Source organism: Suncus etruscus, chromosome 20 (assembly GCF_024139225.1).
Source record: "Suncus etruscus isolate mSunEtr1 chromosome 20, mSunEtr1.pri.cur, whole genome shotgun sequence".
NCBI classification, from domain to species: Eukaryota; Metazoa; Chordata; class Mammalia; order Eulipotyphla; family Soricidae; genus Suncus; species Suncus etruscus.
The window spans coordinates 44,453,741-44,473,782 of NC_064867.1; the positions used below are offsets into that span (position 1 = coordinate 44,453,741).

The window sequence follows — 20,042 nt, forward strand, 5'->3', positions numbered from 1 at the left end:
CAATTGCAAAATGTTTTACTGTGTATTTTAATGTACTTAGCCTGTTTTTAAAATGTATGTTATGCATGTATGCTGGAGTACTTATGTATAGAAAAGGTATAGGAACAATGAAGTTCCCCCAATATAGTTTAAAAGTATAGGAACATAAAAGTTCGGAATAGTGCTTGGTAAAAAAGCATTAATAGAATTTTAGGTTACAGGTGTAAAGTATATTTTGCAAAAATATGTTTTTGAAAAGGGCTGGTATATTAATTTTCACTCTATTACGTTGGTGCATAAAAATATTAAGAAAAGGAGTAAATGTGGGTGTGCCTATTTGAGACCCTAAGACCCACCCATTTCTGGGAGGGGTCTTGGGAGCAGGATAGTAGGTGTAACTTTACCTGCGAGCCCCTCCCATTCATGGGAGGGGTCTGGGAATTGTTAGATAAGGCTTGGACCAAGGGAATTCGGCCCCTTTTGGCTCTTTGCCCTTTCTGCGCTGCTGTGCACTCTGGCTTCTGGGTTTCTGTGTTCTGGTCTTTGACCAACATGGAGCCCAAAGGGAAGATGGCTAACAGGAAATAAGATGCAGGGCTAGCAAAATATTGCTGTGCTTGAAAGGTTATGAATAGGCCACACACACGTGGTGGCTAGGGCTTGAATAAAGATGATTCTTCCTGAAGCCTGACTGTGAGTGAGTGATTTCACCTGGGCCTGGAACTCGCCGACTGCATGGAAGTTGCAGAGCCACGTGGGCTGGATGGCATCCTCCACCATCCAGCCCCATCGTTAATTATTTCATACAACAGGAAAGGTTATATAAAACGTGGAAGTACTGTATACAACATAGGTATTATGAATAATACTGATGGACATTAGACAGACATAGAGATGGCCACCACACACACACACACACACACACACACCCCTAGACAATGAAGATGGATCCATACGTTGCAGTTGAAAAACTGACCCATGGTCTAGAGCATTACACAAGGGGTAGGACGTTTGCCTTGCACGTCACAGCACGGTTCAATCCATTCAATCCACCATGTCCCATATGGTCACCCAAGCCAGGAGTGATTTCTGAGCGCATAACCAGGAGTAACCCCTGAGCATCAATGGTGTAGCCCAAAAAGAAAAAAGAAAAAGAAAGAAAGAAAGAAAAACTGACCCATGGTCTAGAGCATTACACAAGAGGTAGGATTTTTGCCTTACACACCAGAGCACGGTTCAATCCACCATTTCCCATATGGCCACCCAAGCCAGGAGTGAATTCTGAGCGCATAAACAGGAGTAACCCCTGAGCATCAATGGTGTAGCCCAAAGAGAAAAAAGAAAGAAAGAGAAAGAAAGAAAGAAAGAAAGAAAGAAAGAAAGAAAGAAAGAAAGAAAGAGAGAAAGAAAGAAAGAAAAAGAAGGAAGAAAGGTATAAGGAAAGAAGGAAGAAAGAAAGCGAGAAAGAAAGAAGAAAGGAAGGAAGGAAGACAGACAGAAAGAAAGAAGAAAGAAAAGAAAGAAAGAAAAGAAAAAAAGAGAAAGAGGAAAAGAAAGAAAAAAGAAAAAGAGAAAAAAAGAAAAAGAGAAAAAGATAAAGAATTGGGCCAGCTTCTCAGAGTGGGAAGCTTTTCCAGTTTCTAGGTACTTCTTCATTGAGAGGGGTAAACTTTGCTAAATGACGATTTAGGGTTAGATTGTGGATGGAGCATTTTAGGATAAGCATACTTTTCCCTTCTAGTTTATATGATAGTGAGCACTATAAGAGGTGTTTACCCTTTGTAGTGTCATCTGTCCTGTCTTGTGTATCGAGGTTTCCTTTCTAAAATGAAACTGACAGCATGCTTTTTATGATATCATGGTAACATAGTTGGAACTGAAGGAGGAGAATGAAGAGGATGGAAGAAAAACGAAAAGAGAAGTAAAGAGAAAAAAGGGAAAAGGATAATAGTAATTTGCAACAATGTACTGGGTGAGATGGACCTGCATCGTAAACCTGTAATGCTCAGTTGTCAGTTTCAGTGGTCACAATGATCATATGCTTTAGTTCATAATAGAAGACTTAATCAAAAGGAAATGGGTAAGGTTGAGGCCCAGATTGCAAAATTAGGGTGTCCACTCTATATCACCACAAGCCTCTGTGGACAAAGAAACTGAAGAGTTATTTTATACCTAGTAAATTTAAGGCATTAGCACATATTGATAATAAGCACTGCAGCAGGGGTCACAGGCTTTCAATCGTACTCTACACCTAGATCTGTGAATACATACATTAGAACATTGTTATAGGCCATTGTAGTGGGATGTCTATTGTGCACCTGTTCATTAGAAACAGCTGTTTCCATTGTTGCTGATATCTTTTTTTGTACAATATACTTTTTCTTTATTTTTTATTTTTAATTATGAGAACAATGATGCAAAGGGGACAAGGTAAAGTTACAGTGAAAGAACAATCGCCCATAAACAGAGTTCTCAGAAGAAATCCCCTTGCTGACGCCTAAGTATTGAACTTACAGTAAAAAAAAACATTAAGAAAAATATGGGAGAACCCATGTACAATTACTTTGTCCACAAGTCCCCAGATTGTAGTACATTATGACATTTCTTAGCAGTACACAAAGCAACCTAAAGCCATGAGATTTATGTGACTCCTTAATTTTGAAGGCATAGTATTTTTATATATTCATGGACATACATATTAGTTTAAGTTAACATCAAAAGTTTAAGAGGTCTTTTTTAAAGGGTTAGTCAAAAGGGCACAGTAAAAACGGTGTTAGAGGGGCCGGGCGGTGGCGCTAAAGGTAAGGTGCCTGTCTTGCCTGCACTAACCTTGGACGGACCGCGGTTCGATCCCCCGGTGTCCCATATGGTCCCCCAAGCCAGGAGCAACTTCTGAGCACATAGCCAGGAGTAACCCCTGAGCGTTACCGGGTGTGGCCCAAAAACCAAAAAAAAAAAAAAAAAAAAACGGTGTTAGAGTGGCAAATATTGTTTGCATAGGCCCACCAAAATGTTAAAATATTTGGATCTTTAATATTTATATTACAAAATTATATTGATCTTAAAAGTATATGGAAAATGTTGTGGTTAGCCTTTTTAAAATAATATTGTTAATAATATAAGAGTAACTAAATTTTATAAGCAGGTTGACAACAAGCATCAAATATAATTTTGGTCTTAAGCTCTTGGTGTGGAAATGCATCAAGTGTCTTTAACTATATTTTATTATGATCTAAACATTTTTCTCTAATTTGGTATATAATTTTTTTTTTACAAATTATTCACTTGAAGTCTTCAAAGTAGGAACAGTTGTTTGTTTTTTAAAGTCAGTTTTTCATAGCTTTAGTAGTCATAGTTTATGTTCTTGTGTTTAATCATTGAAATTTTAACACTTTATTGAAGCTGTCTTACTGTTCTACTATAAAACTAATGTAAAGGAAACCTGTTTATTTACAGCAGATGATATCATACTTCAGAATGGAGACTCCTTCTACAGTGCTCATTAACCAGTTTACTTAAACATTTTAAATTGCTTATTAACTATTTTACTTAATGTTTTAAACTTCAAATTAGAATTGTTTTGAAAATGTTTTGTGCTAAATTTAAACATTAAAGCTTTTTCAGCAAAGCTCCACTCCATCTACATTCAGTACTTCTAAAAACTGAAAAAGGTTTTCTATAAAAATATTTTCTGGGCCCGGAGAGATAGCACAGTGGCATTTGCCTTGCAAGCAGCCGATCCAAGACCAAAGGTGGTTGGTTCGAATCCCGGTGTCCCATATGGTCCCCTGTGCCTGCCAGGAGCTATTTCTGAGCAGACAGCCAGGAGTAACCCCTGAGCACCGCCGGGTGTGGCCCAAAAACCAAAATAAATAAATAAATAAATAAAATAAATTTTTTTCTTTTTCTTTTTTTTTCTCCATGCTATCTCTCTGGCCCCCATACTTAGATTATAATGAGGCTGTCTACACTTAACTTCTTTGGGGTGGTGACACATACTTATCCTCATGTGGGATGCCAGCTCTCAGGTTGAGAAACATTAGTATTATTATCAGTGACATGTGTGTGTGGAGGGGGATAGGGACTTCTCTTTATTTTTTTTTATTTAAACACCTTGATTACATACATGATTGTGTTTGGGTTTCAGTCATGTAAAGAACACCGTGCCGGCGAGATATTTAAAAGCACTTGTCCAATTTTACCCAGGTCATTTTTTCTAACCTAAGTTTTGGATCGATCCTTTTGTCTGTTTATGTGTGTGTTGTACTGAATGAAAGTGACCACAAGTGTAAAATGTTGTGTTTAGTGTTCTTTTGTGTTGTCTGTTTATTTGGTATCTCTACATTTCGTGATAAAATACAATTTTCAAAGCCTTATTCATTTTTGAGATTTTAATTAATTTTTTCACAACTTGGTCAGTCTGGTCACTTAGCAGCTGACAGACTGTGGCATCCTGCAACTAAAAATCACGTGTTAAAAATTATGTGTTAAGGGCCCGGAGAGATAGCACAGCGGCGTTTGCCTTGCAAGCAGCCAATCCAGGACCAAAGGTGGTTGGTTCGAATCCCGGTGTCCCATATGGTCCCCCATGCCTGCCAGGAGCTATTTCTGAGCAGACAGCCAGGAGTAACCCCTGAGCACTGCTGGGTGTGGCCCAAAAACCAAAAACCAAAAAAAAAAAAATTATGTGTTACGCTGGCTTTGTCCTTCTGGGAACATGGCAGAGGGTGTAGGGGATTATAAACCCGAGATTTCTCAATGTCCATTGGGGATAAATTTTCTTTGTTTTTGGGTCCTTTTGTTTAGTACATTCTAATTTAATGAGCTGCGTCATTAAGCTATTCAGGTATGCCCCTTCTTCTTTCCTGATGTGTGCTTGCAAAGCTATAAATTTTCCTCTCAGTACCGCTTTTGCTGTGTCCCATAGGTTCTGATAGTTTGTGTCTCCATTGTCATTTGTTTCTAGGAAGGTTTTGATTTCCTCCTTGATTTCATCTCGGACCCACTGGTTATTCAGTATTAGGCTGTTTAACTTCCAGGTATTAAAGTTTTTCTTCTGTGTCCCTTTGTAGTTCACATATAGTTTCAGGGCCTTGTGGTCAGCAAAGGTAGCCTACAAAATTTCTATCCTCTTGATATTATGGAGGTATGTTTTATGTGCTAGCATGTAGTCTATCCTGGAGAATGTCCCATGTACATTAGAGAAGAATGTGTATCCGGGCTTCTGGGGGTGGAGTGTCCTGTACATGTCTACTAGGCCTCATTCTTCCATTTCTCTTTTCAAGTCTAGTATATTCTTGTTTGGTTTCAGTCTGGTTGACCTGTCAAGTGTTGACAATGACGTGTTGAGGTCTCCCACAATTATTGTGTTGTTATTGATACTATTTTTCAGATTTGTTAGCAATTGTATTAAATATCTTGCTGGCCCCTCATTTGGTGCATATATGTTTAGAAGAGTGTCTTCTTCCTGCTGTATGTATCCCTTGATTAATACAAAATGTCCATCTTTTTCCCTTACAACTTTCCTAATTAACATTCCCACCACCAATGTTTCAAATATCCCTCCTCCTGACCCCGACCCCACCTGTACTCTAGACAGGATTTCTTTTTTTGGGGGGGGCCACACCCGGTAACGCTGAGGGGTTACTCCTGGCTATGCGCTCAGAAGTTGCTCCTGGCTTGGGGGACCATATGGGATGCCGGTGGATCAAACCGCGGTCCGTCCAAGGCTAGCGCAGTCAAGGCAGGCACCTTACCTCTAGCTCCATTGACCAGCTCCTCCAGACAGGATTTCTATTTCCCTCATACATTCTCATTGTTAGGATAGTTTGCAATTTAGTTAATATTTTTATTTTTATTAAAAATATTTCCAATTAGGGGCAGGAGAGATAGCATGGAGGTAAGGCGTTTGCCTTTCATGAAGGAGGTCATCAGTTCGAATCCCGGCGTCCCATATGGTCCCACTTGCCTGCCAGGAGCAATTTCTGAGCATGGAGTCAGGAATAACCCCTGAGCACTGCCGGGTGTGACCTAAAAACCACACACTCACACAATATTTCAAATTAAATGACAGCAATAAAAATTTTTATTATTGATAAGTCTAGAATATTCACGTTTGTTTTCATAAGCTTCTATAAACAAAATCAAAAGAACTTTTCTGCAGCTAATAAAGTTTGAAAATAAGCTGCTATGTAAGATACACAATTAACATAGCAATTGAGAAACATTCACTAGGATAGCTGAGAACTTTCAAAATGCTAACATATATTTCCCCAGAATTGTGCAAACAAATATTAAGACACTAAAGCTGTATGCAAATTTTTCTATTTGAAATGGGGCCTAGAACAAAACAGTAAAATCCATAGACAAAACACAATTTAACCAGCAAGACAATGACCAATGCAAATAGGGTCAAGATATTTAACCTGAACCAAAGTGAAGATGCTGGAAGTTTTGAAAGCAGCTTCTCTTTTATTGGTTTTCAGTTGCTCCTACATCTTCTCAATCTTCACCTTCTGTGTTAGGCTGCCAAGGTCAAGTGGGCTGGAATCTGGGTTGTGCAGAATCCACTCCTCTGCCTGCTACCAGTCCCTTTCTAAGGATATGTCTTTCCAGCTTTTTTTTTTTTAATTAGTGTCGTCTATTTGCAGTTTGGTAGGTTGTGGTCTCAGAAAAGGCACCTTTCTGAGGAGAAAGGTGGGATTCATAGGTCTCTGGGAGAAGCTCCAATTTATGAGCTGGTAGATCTGAGGGTTCAGGATAGCCACGGAGAAATGATCCACAGACAGTCAAATTTCAGGAGACATCAGCTTCATTCAGGGCCCTAGCCAACAGGTGTGACTCTATCATAACATTTTACACATAACAAATTACATTTTCATAATCAGTCCTGCATTCAACATATTTCTTCTCTCCATCCTGCTAGGTCTCTCTTACTGAATCTCTCTCAACCTATCCTCCAATTTCTTTTCCTTCCCCTGAGGCCCAAAGAAAAGTTCTTCTTACCACAATTGTTACAGTCAAACTTCAGTAATTAGAGATCTTATTTTTACACTGATCCTGTATCAAAGTTAGGGCTTCATGAGACATCTCCCGATTTTATCTCACTGTCAGGTGGCTTGACAGGAAAACCTACCGGGAAGGCAAGTAGTTGCTAATTTTCAAGTCATCAGGGTGGCACAAGAGCCCACCGTGGGGCAAGTTGGTGCCAGTGCAGCACTAGGGCATACACTGGTAGGTGTTAGTATGTCCCTGATGTTGTTGCAGAAAACTGCTGGTTCCAAAGTTGTGTTTGGGGGTGAATGGCTGATGTCCTATGTCAAGTCACTATGATAAATGTTCAAGGTGGAAGGCACCCCTGCAAAAAATTTTTGGGAGCCCCATCCCTATAGATGTACCTTTTCTTCATACTTCATACTTTTCATCATATTTTATTTTTTGGTTTTTGGGTTACACCTGGCAGAGATTAAGTGGTTACTCCTGGCTCTATGCACAGAAATTGCTACTGCCAGCCTAGGGGGACCATATGGGATTCCAGGATTCAAACCACCATCCTTCTGCATGCAAGGCAAATGTCCTACCTCCATGCTATCTCTCTGGCCCCAAGATTTATCTATTTTATTGTGCTGATGCAAAAAGGAAAAATGCTACAGGATACTACTGGTGCCTATGGGGATAATAATAAAAAGTAAACAATCCTATAACCTAGTTCTATCAGAAACACAGAGCCCAAGAGATATATCTAATAGAATCTTCTACTATGCAAGTAAATTAAAAGGCAAAAAACTACATCTACGTGAGGAAGTACACAAGGTAAAATTATACTTATTAAGGAAATACACCTAAAGAAATATGCAAAAGATAAATAAATATTCTCTTTAAGTCTTTTGAAATAGTCTTGAGGTATAAAATCCAGAGCACAGCTTCAGCCCACAACGTGGTTTAATGGAAACTGAAAATCAGTTACAGCAGTCATAGATCAGGAAATGTCTTTGAATCGAGGGTCTCTCTAATGCCGAATCCAGCTACAAGCAACAGACCAAGGTGAAGGGTAGTGGGAATAAAGGGCTATGAAAGCAATCAGCAGCTGCAGCAGTTTCTTCCTGGGGCTGAGATGGGAGACTGGCTGGAGGTGGGAAGAAATGTTCCAGTTCCTAGGAGCGAAGAACTGAGGGTAAAAAAGGTTAAAGAGGAAGTCATGACAAATCAGGAGTGAGAAAGTGAAAGGAAATAATAGAAAAGAATTTGTAAAGTGGTAATCAGGGGAAGGAAAAGTAGAAAGAGCTATCTACAACAAGGGAAGGACTATATACAATATAGACATCATGTAGAATACAATCAGACTTTAGACCGACATAGAGGTGGTCACCACACACACTCTGTCTCTGTCTCTCTGTCTCTTTCTCTCACACATACATAGACACACAATGACGATTGATCATTAGGTTGCATTTGTAAAACTGACCCACAGTGAAAGGGTCAAAGCACTTCAAAAATATAAAGCCAGAAGATCAGCTGGTAAGTTTCACAGTTTCTAGGAAAATCACATTTTGTGAGGGTAAACTTTTTTTGTTTTGGATTTTGGTTTTTGGTTTTTGGGCCACACCTGGCGTTGCTCAGGGGTTAGTCCTCGCTGTCTGCTCAGAAATAGTTCCTGGCAGGCATGGGGGGACCATATGGGACACCGGAATTCGAACCAACCATCTTTGGTCCTGTATAGGCTGCTTGCAAGGCAAACACAGCTGTGCTATCTCTCTGGGCCCCTTGTCCGGGTAAACTTGGCTGAAAAAGCTTCATAGATAAGACTGTACATAGAACGTTCTCAAACCAATTACATTTTCCAAGTGTAGAATACTAAGTAATACAGTAATGAGCCTGTAAAAAGTCTACACTGTAAAGTATCGTATAAGTCGGTCTTCAGCATCTAGGTTCCTTTCCTAAAAGCAGAAAAAAGCATTATGATATTAGAGTAAACTAGCTTGAATTGAAAGTAGTTGTGAAGACATACTTAAAGAATAAGAACTGTAGCAAAAATCTATGGCATGCAGATGCCTTTTCGAGAGATATCTGTGGACAGAAATATTCGATCATATTAGCAGACCTAATCAAATAGAAAATGAATAGACTGTATAATGAGCATGGTATTAGAAGTCAAAAAGGCTATAAAACTAGGGCATCCAACCTATTTCTCCATGAATCACTATGAACAAAACTTTAAATATTTATTATAATCTGGGGACGGAGAGATAATATGGAGGTAAGGCATATGCCTTTCATGCAGAAGGACAGTGGTTCGAATCCTGATTGTCCATATGGTCCCCCGATCCTGCCAGGGGCTATTTCTGAGCCTAGAGCCAGAAGTAGCTCCTGAATGCGTCTTGGTGTGACCCAAAAACCAAAAAAAAATTTATTATAATCCGCATAGCATTAAGATACTAAAATATTCTTACTGTGAGAATTATAGTGGGAGTCCATGGCCTCCAAACACATTCTGCAGTTGTTTCTGTGGGTAAAGCATTAGGAGACTATTATGGACATTATATTAAAGATCAGTAAGTTTCAGAGATAGCCACAGAATAAACTCACACATCTATGGGTTTTAAGAAAAAATAATGTGCTTCAGACGCCAGCGCCTCTAAGCAGCTTCTTCGTGGAGTCTGGGAAACCTTCACGGGGAGAGAGTGGGAACACGAAATGGGCGGAAAGATGGAACAATATTGTAGAAATGAATTACCACACACGATGCATGGGGACTTGCGTCTAGAAAGACGAAGACAAATTTATTTTTTGAGCTGGGTAACTTTTAAGGGGTGAGCTCTGGAATGCGGGGTGTAATTTTGGAGATCAAAGAAAGTGGGAGATGGTCAGGGAAACAGAATGAAAGGCCATGGCTAAAATGTGCATATTAAAGAACGGATACTGAAGGTGAAAAGAAGTTTCTGTTGTTTGTTTTGTTTTTTTCTTTTTTTGGTTTTTGGGCCACACCTGGCATTGCTCAGGGGTTACTCCTGGCTGTCTGCTCAGAAATAGCTCCTGGCAGGCATAGGGGACCATATGGGACACCGGGATTAGAACCAAACACCTTTGGTCCTGGATCAGGTGCTTGCAAGGCAAACACCACTGTGCTATCTCTCCAGGCCCAAGTTTCTGTTGTGGGTTAGCTTTGTTTTGGGTAAGCAGGAGAAAGCAGGTAATTTTCAGGGAAGTGGGAAGAGAGAGAAATGTTTTAGAGTTTGGGGGAAAACCGAAAATTGCTTTACTCATGAGCTAAGTTTTGGAAAAAAACATGATCTTGGCACCAAGGTAGCAGAGATCACAGAGAACTGGTCAGTGGGAGACTTTTGGCGGGATTTGATACTGTGCTTCTTCGTTAGAAAGAAATATTGAGGCCTGATTTCTAATAATGGTCAAAAATAGAGAGATAGTTACAGCCACGTTTAGAATTGTAGCCAAACAATCCATGCAAAGGGTCAACTGATTTTGACTACTCTAAGCGGGCCTTTTTGGCAAATAATTCTTTTTCAGGAGAGCACTACACCTAAGAAGGCTGAAAAGCGCTTCTGATGTGTGCCCTTCCTGAGTGGGGTGTAACAATTCACTCTTCTTTATTTTTATTTTATTTTATTTTTTGCATTTCAATAAAGGGTAAAGAAAGAAACAGTATCAAAGAGAAATTAAAAACTATCAATCTGGTCCTAATAAGGTAGGATTCAGAAGCAAAAAATAGCTATCAATACTTTGTAACCGAATTGAAATGGGTGGGACAGAGTTGGGAAAGCTCAAGTGGGAAGCAATTTTTAAAAGAAGGAAGAGAAGAGAGAAAAAAAATTTTTATTCAGGTGGCAGTTTTCAAGAGAGAAAGAAATAGAGTGCAGAAGAGAAAGAGAGAGAGTCTCCTGGCTGTCGTTTCTACTGACCTCCCCCTTCCCTGTCTGTTCGGTGCTTGCCGCAGGGGGTTGGGGAGCTGGGAGTTGGGGAGATAAATTTAATACAATAGACAACATAGCAAGGAACAAAGTCTCTGGAGTTGGAGGGCCCGGGGAGGCGGCAGCAATTCGTCTGGCTTTATTCAACATGGCCATTAGCTGCGTCCAAGTTGGAAGGTCAGATGTCGTCAGCGGTTGCAGTTTGAGATTCTGTTTCTGGATTTTGCATCATAGTCACCTCATGCTGCGTTTCCTCCTTCTCTTGGCTGTGGATTGCAGCCCGTGGAGGGGGATCCCTTGCTGGGCGGATGAGCCGATCCGGTATCCAGATAGGACACTGTGCATCCTGCGGGTAAACACAAGCATATTCCCGCTAGTAATATGTCAGGACCCTTCCAACATGAGGTTAATAAATCCTTCCAAAAAACCAGAGGCTTTTTCTCCGTGGGGAAATTCCAATGTCTATACATAGGCATAAGGCCTTTGTCATCCGTGTTTAAAAAGTTCAATACAAATAGAGAATGATTAATTAATTGATGGGGGGAATAATAGGGAAATTTTGAGTTCTCCAACCTTTCTATTTGGTGTTTTAGCGTTTGATGAGCTCTCTCCACAATAGCTTGTCCCTGGGGATTGAACAGAATTTCAGTTTGGGTGATAATATTCATGTTTTTACAGAACTTTAAATATGCTTTAGAAGTATAAGCTGGGGCATTATCAGTTTTAATACTGCTGGGCATGCCCAATATAGAGAAGCAGGTTACTAGGTGTTGAATTACGTCTTTTACTGCTTCACCTGTCCTGGCAGTGGCTACCATTGCGTGTGAAAAGGTGTCAATAGTGACATGCACAAATGACAAGCGGCCAAATTTTTGAATATGTGTGACATCCATCTACCACAACACATTGGGTTTCAAACCCCGGGGATTTACTCCCATTTGGGGTGAAGGGGACAAATTAGGGCAACTATTGCATTCCCTTACTATTTGCCGAGCCTGCTCTCTAGTGATGCCAAACATTCTTTTTAAAGCTAAAGCATTTTGGTGATGAATTTGATGACTTTAATGTGCAGCATCAATAACATTTAAAATACAATCCTTAGTATAGGCATCTGCCAACTGATTTCCTTCAGCAAGAGGTCCAGAAAGATTAGAATGACCTCTGATATGTCCAATAAAAAACTTTTCCTGTCTAGAATGAATGAAGGTTTGTAACTGTAACAGTAAGTCAGAAACAGTAGAACCAGTAGAGATTACAGCTGTTTCCACTCTCAGAAAAAACTTAAAAACATATAATGAATCAGTATACAGATTAAATTTTGGGGGGCATAATTTAAAAGCCTCTATTACAGAAATAAGCTCTGCCTTTTGGGCAGATATATCGGGAGTGTTTACAATAACAGGTGGTTTTCCTTCTATGAGGACCACGGAACGTCCTTTTGAGGAGCCGTCAGTAAAAATAAGTGTAGCACCATCTAGAGGTGAGTGGCTAATCTTAGTAGGAAAAATAATGTCTTTCTCTTTAAGAAGACTCAAAAGCAGGCCTGGAGAGATAGCACAGCGGCGTTTGCCTTGCAAGCAGCCGATCTGGGACCTAAGGTGGTTGGTTCGAATCCCGATGTCCCATATGGTTCCCCGTGCCTGCCAGGAGCTATTTCTGAGCAGACAGCCAGGAGTAACCCCTGAGCAATGCCGGGTGTGGCCCAAAACCAAAAAAAAAAAAAAAAAAAAAAAAAAAGAAGACTCAAAAGCGGGTGCGTTGGTAAGTGGTAAAACACTTGTCCACTGAAACCCTGTAGGGCAATGCCTCATTGGTCTTCAATTTGTAATAAAAGTTCAAATTGCTGTTTCGTATAAGGAATAATGATATTTGCAACTTTGTAGCCTGTAATATCTATACTTCTTAATCTTCCCTTGCTAATCACCAAAGCTACCATGTATGGATAGGAACAATTTGTCTTATGAGAGGAGTGTGGGAGATGAATCCACTCCACAGGTCCTTCTTGCCAGATGCAACCGGTGGGAGTGTAGGTAGTTTTCAAAATTAATAATTGTCACGGTCGGGAATAGTCTATTTTCAACAACCTGCTATTTTGGATGGCCTGATCAACAAGCTGCAATGCTTTCTCAGCTTCGGGGGTTAAGATTCTTTTTGAGTTCGGGGAAGTATCCCCTTTTAAAATGTTAAATAGCGGACTTAGATCTCCCGTAGTTATTTTCAGAAAAGGCCTGATCCAGGTTATGATACCTGATCATTTCTGGAAGTCATTGAGAGTTTTCAGCTTGTCTCTCCTAATTTCAACTTTTTGAATTCCTATATAATCATCCCTAATAATTCTGTCTAGATAATTAAAAGGTGGATTCAATTGAATTTTTTCATCTGCCACAAACAGCCCAAAATGGTTTAATTCCTTTACTGTCTCTTGCAATAACTGCAGAGTTAGTTCCTTTGTTTCACATGCTAAAAGAATATCATCCACAAAATGACAGATATAAGTGTTTGGATGAGCTTGACTTACATTTAAAAGAGCTGTATCCACAAATTTTTGACATAAAGTCGGACTATTTTTCATTCCTTGTGGGAGCACCTTCCAATGATATCTGCGATAAGGTCTTTGAAAGTTAGGAGAAGGAATGCTAAATGCAAACCGTGCACAATCAGAGGGGTCTAATTTAATAGAAAAAAAAAAACAATCTTTTAAGTCTATTATGACTATAAAAAAATCCTCGTGGGACTGCTACAGGGGAAGGAGCCCTGGTTGCAGGGTGCCCATGTCTTGCATACCTTATTGACTGCTCTAAGATCCTGTAATAATCTCCATTTTCCTGATTTTTTCTTAATGGTAAAAATTGGGGTGTTCCATGGACTGGTGGATTCCTCTAGGTGTCCCAGATCTAATTGTTCCTGCACTAAAAACTCAACAGACTGTAGTTTTTCATTGGATAAGGGCCACTGTTCTATCCAGACAGGCTCATCTGATTTCCATGTTATTTTTTCTGCGTAGTACTGAACAGTGGCCCCTAGGAAAAATTCTGATCCCTAGGAATTTGCATATTCTCTAAATGTTTTGTCTTAACAAAGGCAAGGCCCATCTCTTCTTGAACATCTCTGCCCCATAAAGTAAACGGCAATATGGACAGGACATACGGTTGAAATTGTCCTTTGTCCTCACTGTCATCCCAACTTAAAATTTTTGTACTTCTTGCTACATTATTTGCTAATCCAAGACCCATTAGTAACGAAGAAGTGTATTTTGTGGGCCAAGAAGAGGGCCAATCTTTTCCTGCTATACAGGAGACATCTGCACCTGAATCCATGAGTCCTAATATCTCCTTTCCCTGCACCTTTATTGGCCTTAAAGGTCTTTCCTTTTTTATTGTTTGAATCCAGGCAATTAGATCCGTGGAGCCAAAACCTTCTGTCCCTCTCTCCTCTTTTAGGGTGGGATTAGGTAGGTTGTAGTAAGGTAATAGTAATAACTGAGCAATTCGTTGACCTTTGCGGATTTGAATAGTCTTTGTCAACGATTGTACCATGATCTTAAACTCTCCTTGAAAATTAGAATCAACCACTCCTGGTATTATTTGGAGTCCTGATATAGAGACTGAGCTTCGCCCTAGAATTAATCCAAAGGTGCCTTGTGGCAGCGGACCACTGATTCCAGTTTCAATAAGTTTAATTTCTGAATCAGCTGGGATGATGTAGCTACGGCTAGAGGGCAGGTCTAGACCTGCGCTGCCAGGTGAAGCACGAGCCAAATCGAAAATAGACTGAGCAGGGAGTCTTTGTTCTGGATTCTTGCCCGAGGCTGTTGCATCTCTCTCTAGGGCTGGGGGAGGTTCTGAAGACGGATTGGTAGGGATTTTTTGCTGAATGTTCCCCTTATTGGTAACGGGGCCTGGGGATGGCCCCAACATTAGTTTTTTTGTTCAGGCATATCAGGTAAGGGGGTGCCGTTTTGTGAAATTTAGAGTGGCAATCCCTTTTCCAATGTTTTCCTCTCATGCAGCGAGGGCAAGGACATGGAGGAATAGGATTAGGGTTATTTTTATGAGCCATATTCCTTCTCTCCTGAGATTGTATATTAAAGTATCCTTTCCTCCTGCGACCCGAATATCCTGTTTTGCCTGTGCTTCGATCGGGTCATTTAATAAATTGGTCAAAGGTCTGCCCATTAAGGGCAGCTGCAAAAGCCATGCCCTGGATGGCGGCTGGTGAGACATCAAGGCAAGCTTTGACAAAATCCTAGATAGTGCCAGTACTACGGATTGTATGGATGAGAGACTGGCAATATGAAGTGGCATTTTCATATGCTAGTTGTTTTAGCAGTAAGTCAGCAGCTTCAGAGATGGGCATCATATGCCCTATGGCTTCTTCTAATCTAGCCACAAAAGATTCAAAAGGTTCATCAGGTTTTTGTTTTATTCCCACTAAAGTTGTTCCTTTAATCTCTGGGGGTTTTAACTTCTTCCAAGAAGCCAAGGCTAATTTTGAGGTCTCTTGCAGGACTGGCTTTCCTACTCTTACCTGCCTGTCCAAATTCTCATATTCTTCTGTACCTAGAAGTGCGGAAAGAGTTAATCTTCGCACTCTAGCTCCTGAGCGGAGGTTTTGCTGGATTAAAGCTTTAGCTTGCTCCGCATACTCTCTTCCAAATTACGTAATCTCCAGGACTTAACACAGATTTTGCTGTTTTATACCAGTCACTGACAGTCATCCACCTGGCTGCGACACTTTCAATTAGTTGAATGGTATAGGGGGATGATGACCCAAAATCTTTCACTGCCTGCTTAAGTTCCTTGAGGACATTTAAGGGCAAAGGTTCCCATTTTGGTTCAGCTTCATTATCTAGGATCAAAGGGAAACAGAATTCCAAATAGCCTGTCCTACGAGCTTCCTGGATAGTACCCTCGAAGGCCGAAGTATATTCTTGGTGCCTTCTGGTTGATTCCTTTGTCTCTAAGTTTAGAGATGCTATAGGAGGAACCAGCATTTCAGTTGTTAAAATTTCTGAGCCATCCTTTGCTCTATCAAGCCCCTGATCGCTAGTTTTCCTTTTAAAATTTATATTGGTCTTCTGCCTGGACTGCTGATCATGACTGTGCTCCATATCTGCCCTAGTTGTCTGAGCTGCATGTACTAATTCTTGTCTATCATCAATCACCTCCATAACCTCTGTCCAAATTGTATAGATAAGATTTAGGTGGGCATCAGGACCATACGTTTCATATACATCCTGAATATCCTGCTGTACTTGTAGCCAATCTTCCAAACATAGAGTACCTCTCTCAATAAACCAGAGGCTATAAGTCTCTAAGAATAGAATGAATTCCTGTATCTGTTGTTGAGATATGGCAGAACTCTTAGCTCTCAGAATATACTTTATAGTATCAGAAAGAATTTGTTGCTTAGAATAATTTTGACCCATGTTACCCGTATATCTTCTCGTCTTGAACCTGGTGCTGTCCAGGGGTTCCTAGGCAACCTGACGAGGTCCTACTTCATGTTCCTAAAAATGAAGAAGAAAAGGAAAAAAAAAGATAGGAGAAAAGACAAAGACATAGCTTACTCTCTCCGATGGCCCCCAAACGTTGAGCGCCAAACTGCTGCAGACGCCAGCGCCTCTAAGCAGCTTCTTCGTGGAGTCTGGGAAACCTTCACGGGGAGAGAGTGGGAACACGAAATGGGCGGAAAGATGGAACAATATTGTAGAAATGAATTACCACACACGATGCATGGGGACTTGCGTCTAGAAAGACGAAGACAAATTTATTTTTTGAGCTGGGTAACTTTTAAGGGGTGAGCTCTGGAATGCGGGGTGTAATTTTGGAGATCAAAGAAAGTGGGAGATGGTCAGGGAAACAGAATGAAAGGCCATGGCTAAAATGTGCATATTAAAGAACGGATACTGAAGGTGAAAAGAAGTTTCTGTGTGGGTTAGCTTTGTTTTGGGTAAGCAGGTAAAAGCAGGTAATATTCAGGGAAGTGGGAAGAGAGAGGAATGTTTTAGAGTTTGGGGGAAAACCGAAAATTGCTTTACTCATGAGCTAAGTTTTGGAAAAAAACATGATCTTGGCACCAAGGTAGCAGAGATCACAGAGAACTGGTCAGTGGGAGACTTTTGGCGGGATTTGATACTGTGCTTCTTTGTTAGAAAGAAATATTGAGGCCTGATTTCTAATAATGGTCAAAAATAGAGATAGTTACAGCCACGTTTAGAATTGTAGCCAAACAATCCATGCAAAGGGTCAACTGATTTTGACTACTCTAAGCGGGCCTTTTTGGCAAATAATTCTTTTTCAGGAGAGCACTACACCTAAGAAGGCTGAAAAGCGCTTCTGATGTGTGCCCTTCCTGAGTGGGGTATAACAATAATGATATTGTAATAGTGCCCAGAGACAATAGAGATGAGGGCTGGAAGGACCGGCTCACAATATGAAGCTCATCACAAAGAGTGGTAAGTTCAGTTAGGGAACTAACTACACTAACAACTATCATGACAATCTTAATGAGTGAGAGAAGTAGAATGCCTGTCTTGAATATAGGCAAGGTGCACTGGTGGTGGGAATGTTGCACTGGTGAGAGGGGCATTTTGTTTATGACTGAAACCCAACTACAACCATGCTTGTAATCATGGTGCTTAAAGATTTTATAAAAAATGATCAGTTAGTTGAACACATGATTAATCTGAACCACTGTATTAGTAGTCTCAGGTCTCTATGAAGTATGAAAAAGAATATAAGTTGCTGGAGATTTCACAGATGAGGTAGAGATTTCTGAAACATCTTAATGATTAACTTTAAACCAACATCATCCTTTGTTTTGTTTTGGTATATTTTTGGTCACATCCGTTTGACACTAAGGGGCTACTCCTGGCTACAGGCTCAGAAATTGCCCCTGGCTTTGGGGGACCGTATGGAATGCTGGGGTTTTGAACCCCGATCTGTCTTAGGCTAGCGTTTGCAAGGCCAACACCTTCCCTCTAGTGCCACCTCTCTTGTCCCAAACCAACATGATCTTGCTGCATTTTCACAATAGAACATACAATGATCCTTGTCCATTTCACCATAATGGCTCAAAACAGAGAATAAAGCATACACTTCAGGTTGTCCTTAGAATCTATAAAGTACTGTGACAAGTCAAAGCTTTCTAAAGGAAAGTCCATGTAGGTCTGTAGGTTTTTTTTGGGGGGGGGGTGGGAGTAACACCTGGCAGTGCTTAGGGGTTACTCCTGGCTCTAAGCTTAGAAATCGCTCCTGGCAGGCCCAGGAGACCATATGGGATGCAAGATATGAACCACTGTCCTTCTGCATGCAATGCAAACGCCCTTTCTCCATGCTATTTCTCCAGCCCTGGTCTGTATTTTTTTTAAATCCACTTGCCATCCTAGGAAAAATGCTTCAGATGCATTAGGAGCATAGGTGGCAGTTTCCAAATTTCTGTCCTTTTTAAAAAATTCTACGATGTTGCAGAGACTGCAATTTACCCTATTATTGTCTCTCAGTTCTTTGAAAAATAGCTGAAGGCAATCTTGCAACATACACTTATCTGTAGATATGAAAGGCAAAGATAAATGTATAAAATATCAAATGTGGGCCCGGAGAGATAGCACAGCGGCGTTTTCCTTGCAAGCAGCGGATCCAGGACCAAAGGTGGTTGGTTCGAATCCCGGTGTCCCATATGGTCCCCCGTGCCTGCCAGGAGCTATTTCTGAGCAGACAGCCAGAAGTAACCCCTGAGCACCGCTGGGTGTGGCCCAAAAAAACAAAAAAATAAAATAAAATAAAATGCTCCCCTGTGGACTCATGCTGCGAGGCCCTCCCTACCAACTCCCTCTAATGCGGACTGTTCCTTGAAACCGGGCCTAGGTCCAAAAGTATCCCCAATGCAAGAACTCTTCCAAGACCTCCCTGTCGCAAATTTTTACCAATCTGAAGAAGGTCAGGGGATGTGTTAGGAAGATGCCTGGGAACCCACACACCACAAGAAAAACCCAAAAGACAATGGGAAAAACTGTACTTCCAACATAGGCATAAAACCTGTAATACACCACCTCTTTACCTGCTCTCCCCCAAATGTAAGGTAGTCCTCTGCACCACTCTGGTCCCTTAAAAACTTCGCTAACTCATTTTATTTCTTTTTTGTTTTGTTTTGTTTGTTTTTAATTTATTTATTTATCTTTTTTAAATGATTATCCTACATATATATTTGTGAGCACATACATTTTTAATTCCCTTTTTTTTCTTTTCTTTTTTTCTCCTCGTTTTTGGGTATGTGACCTGTTTCGGTTATCCCATCAGTCCACCCACAAATACACAGACATTATAATGTAGCACCACTTCCCCCTGCAAAGGCACACTAAGTAAAGGGGAAATGTTACGTATAAAAAAAAAGAGCTCCTATCTACTAGAGATAGGAACTCATAGTTGTTTACAATATAGGGATATCTCCTGCCTTGAAAATATGTCATGTGGAATCAACTCAGACCTCAGGTGATTAGATACCATTCATCCAGCCTTGAACCCTTGATCCCCGACATAGAAACGGCACAGCTCTTCACAACAGCTGCAGGAAACAAACTCCATCCGGGACAGCCTTGATACGGCGGGACCAACAACAAGGCCCAGCTCTAACATGATATCCTGACAACGAGGAAAATGCGAACATCTTGACCTTAAAGCAGATTAGCCTACCTTACCAACTAACGACAAGACAAAACCAGAAGTCTTGGCACCCTTTGGTAGGTCCAAAAACCAAGATCGGGATTTGCAGGTGACTGGCTGCTAGAACCACGACCAGACTGTATACCTCTTGGGACCAATAAAAAAGCCCTAGTTTAGGGTTTGAACTATGACCTGCACAATAATCATGATCCCCAGTCCCAAAGGTTCGGCAGAGACAATTGTAACGGAATGGGGCTTTTGGAAGCACAAAGAAAGACGCTATCCTAGGTGCCACCCTAGGTTCAGTGCAAAGACCAAGATCACCAACCACAGAAGATGGATTAAAATGACACTGAGGTAACAGAACCTCTAGAACCACAAAGACTGACTTCATCATAAGTCCCACCTCAGGATCTGTGCAGATACTGAGACCTCTAAACACAGAGCAGAAGTCTTCCACACACCAAAAAAAAAA

General features: G+C 40.7%; 1 protein-coding gene across 1 annotated transcript in view; it reads left to right on the forward strand.

The window, feature by feature from the left end:
* Nucleotides 1–20,042, forward strand: part of LOC125997947 (zinc finger protein 345-like) — a 122,279-nt gene that overhangs the window by 57,638 nt on the left and 44,599 nt on the right. The gene's annotated exons all lie outside the window — the stretch shown is intronic.